This window comes from Phascolarctos cinereus, unplaced genomic scaffold (genome assembly GCF_003287225.1).
Source record: "Phascolarctos cinereus isolate Bilbo 61053 unplaced genomic scaffold, phaCin_HiC Scaffold_4;HRSCAF=312, whole genome shotgun sequence".
Lineage (NCBI taxonomy): Eukaryota > Metazoa > Chordata > Mammalia > Diprotodontia > Phascolarctidae > Phascolarctos > Phascolarctos cinereus.
The window spans coordinates 90,971,700-90,975,652 of NW_027555847.1; positions in this window are offsets into that span (position 1 = coordinate 90,971,700).

Sequence of the window (3,953 nt, forward strand, 5' to 3'; positions counted from 1 at the left end):
CCTGGAACCGGGATACTTACGTCACACCTGTTGATTCTCCTCCTCATGGAGTGAGAAGAAAACTGGATTTAGAGACAGTTGACATGGGTTTGAATTAGAGGCAGCTGAGACGAAGTGTAATTTCTCCTCCCTTGGGCCTCAGTTTTCCGTCCTTGAAACCTGCAATTTTACCGCATTTCTTCGTCCGCTTTTCAAATTCCTAATTAAATTCAATTCTGCGAGCTTTTATTAAGTGTAAGATAAACGATACCTTGCTAGATATCGGAGATACAGAGACAAATGTGAACCACAGGGCCTGTCCTCAGGGGGTTACGTGGGGGTGGGATGCAGCCGGATGGAGATGAGTAAAGGGAGGGAGAGCTGTGCCCGCGGCGCATGAGCAGAACCTTGAGTGAAGCTAGACCCGCAGAATGGCCTCCAGGCTTGGGGTATGGTATGCAGGGTGATCCCGGGGAGGACAGTTCGGCTGGACGTGGTTGCCTGGGAGAACAGCCTAGAAAGTCATGCCCGAGCCCTTCCGACTTTACCTGTTTTTTTGGGAGGGCCAAGCTTTTTGTCTCGTTGAGGCGCTTCTGAGCGTTTAAAATTCTCTCTTGGTAACGTTACGATAAACTGCCTTCCCAAGTATTTACAATGCAGAAATTCTTAAAATGTGTTTAATATGAAAAGTCTTATTAAATTAACTTTTTCCTGCCACATGGGGGGAAAAGATTGCTGTGTAAGAGAGGCCAAGAATCGCATCCCCAGAGGAGTTTCTGCTCCTTTAACATTTTCCCCAGTCCCAGGCTAGTCTGGCCTGAATATCATTCCATAGAAAACAAATAGTTGGAGCTCTCAATGATACATATGTGACCTAACATTTCCCAGAGTGTGAATCAACTTTAATGGTTCCAGAGATGTTAAAGGAACAGGAACTGCCCTAGGTATGCAATACCTGTCCTCTTATACACAGATCTTGCCTCTACAGATTACTATAATTAGACTATGAGTATACATGGCTCAATAAATTTACAAGGCAGGAATTATCAAATTTCGTCAATTCCTTTCACTCGGGATGCAAGTCAATGGAGATAGAAGGAACAAATATCTGCTTTTATTCTGAATTCAGTTCCATGACCTCTTTTCATGTTTTAAGATTTCCCAAAATATAAAAGCAAATCACAAGACTGAAATTTTGAAACCACTGCTTTTTCTGCCTCATGGTTTATAATGTGTGTGTATCTCTCTCTCTCTCTCTCTCTTTCTCTCTCTCTCTCTCACACACACACACACACACACACACATATATATATATATAAAATATGTTTTATGTGAGAAATATTTTGTGACACTTTGTCTCGATTAATCCTTTGATCATCATCAAAATGGACCTCCTTGTATTATATTCTTCTAGGTGTGTGTCCATCCCACTCCCACCCCCACCCCCAGTAAATTGTTTGAGGGCAGATACGAGTAATTTTAAAAAATTAATCTTTGTACCCTTAGCCCAAGCACAGGCCCTTGTAAGCCCTGAATAAGAAGTTTAAAATTTAATTGAACTTCCAGCCCTTTTTAAGCAACACAATAGGTTGTTTTGATTTCCTTATTTATTGAGCATCCAGGTGGCCTAGTAAATAAGAACATGGAGTCAAGAAGGCCCCAGTTTGAATTCTGCATCATATGCTAGCTGAGTAACTCTGTTGTTGCTTCAGTTTCCTTTTTGTTCAGCTTAGTTTATAAAATGGAAATATCTATAAAGTGGAAATAACAGTAGTACCCACCTCGAGGAGTTGTAAGGGTCAACTGATTTGCTTGGCAAACTTCAAAGTTCTATATAAATGCTAGCTATTGTTATCTATTGAGTTAGTCTTTTATACCCAAATCTACAAAACCTATTTCCTTATCCTGCTTGAAACTAACTAATTCTTTTGGGCTTCAGGCCTATGACTTTAGCAGTTGGTGGCAGTCATCCTGGGTGAGCTGTTCTGGTTTCAGAACCCACAGGCCCTCTATTTTGTTCTCATTCACTTGTTTGCTGCTGACTTACCACTAGTCAACTGATTTTTATATCCTGAAAATTATTTTTACTTGTAACTGCTGGGACCAATATTCTTTTGTCATCCTCTAGTTCTCTGGGAGTTCTCCTAAGAGATCAGAACTTTCTGGTGACAATACTTTCATTTAAATTTCAGAGTCATGCGGTCTTCTAGAACAGTGATCTCTAGGGAGGGGAATCTGGAACCCTCTGGGGAGTCAAGGCCTGATCCCTAGGAACCTGTGACCAATTGACTCACTTGAATGTGGGAAGATGGGTCGTATCCCACTTTCCCAGCAATAACCATGCTTGGAGACACCCTACACAACCACGTCCAGCCTTAGTGCCCCAGCATTCCCCCACTCCACCTCCTCCCTTTCCTTATGCAAGTTCCTCGTCTCCCCTCTTCTGAGAAGACTGTTATTCCCTTAGGGTAGTTATAGCCTAAATAGTTATAGCCTAACCTCTAAGTGGTCACCCATGTCAGCAGCTGTGCAGGTACCATTTGAAAAATTTCATCCCCTTAATCCCTGTGGATACATATTTAAAACATCCTTTTTAGTAAAACTGAAAATATTAAGAATATTTTCTTCTAAGATACTTTCTTTACTTCTCCCCTCAGGAAAGTGAACAGAACAGAAGCTAAAGCATTTCTTAGAGAAAGTGATCAGTGATAAGATCATTAACTTCTGGAAACTATATTGATGGAAGGGAGAAGACCTCTTTGTTTAACTCATAGTTGTGATCTCCTAGCAAAGACTACAAGATATAGATGAGTACCATAAAAAAAAAATAACATTTCTCAGTTGTTAGAGGGGCAGCTAGGTGGTCCAGTGGATAGAGTGCCAGGTCTGGAGTCAGGAACTCATCTTCCTGAGTTCAAATCTGGTCTCAGACACTTACTATCTGTGTTACCCTGGGGAAGTCACTTAACCATGTTAGCTTCAGTTTCTTCATCTGACAAATGCGCTGGAGAAGGTAATGGCAAAAAACTCCAGTATCTCTGCCAAGAAAGCACCAAATGGGCCCACGAAGAGTCAGGCATGACTCAACAAATTGTTAGAGGCATGATCAGCCTCATCTGAATGCCAGCCTGCCTTTCTTAGTATAGCCACTTGTAATGTTCCTGCCCCAACACTGCAACCTATCACCTTTTTTTCATGCCTACCAAGACTCCTCCTTCATTATGTGTCAGTAAAGAGGGTCCCCTGACTTTACTGAGGTGGCCAGTCTGACCCGTTTTGTCACTGTCAAAAAACATCTTGCTCAGACTCTGTACCTCAGTTTACCTTTATTGGATTTACTTGATACAATACCTATTTTCTTTTGAGGGCATCACTACCCTCTCAGTCACCCAGGATTGAAACCTGAGAATCATCTTTCACTGTACTTACCCTCTCTCTCAATCCCCAGATCCTGTCACTTGTCAGGTCTAGCCAATTTTGTCTCAACAATGTCTCCCTCATCGACACTTCTCTTTACTCTTACCCCTACTACCCCTGTTGGGGCCCTCTTCACTTCTTACCTGTTTTATGGAAATAACCCTGCTGGCTGCTTCAGGTCTTTTCTGTGCTACAATCCACCCTCTATATGCCTGCCAAACTAATTGTCCTGAAGTGCAGCTCAACCCCCACCACCTTAATAAACTCCAGTGGCCCCTTATTACCTGTAGGAAGAATAGAAGCTACTGTTTAGCATTTAGAGCCTTTCACATCTTAACTCCAACCTAGCTTTCTACTAGAGCCTTTCTCTCTCTCTCTCTCTCTCTCTCTCTCTCTCTCTCTCTCTCTCTCTCTCTCTCAATATACACGCACACACTTTTCCTTACACAAACACAACTTTTCATACACAAACACAATAATACCAAACATGAAATAGGAAATTATGGTATAATACTATCCATTGAGCAAAGTCATGTAAAGAAAGAAAAATGGATTTA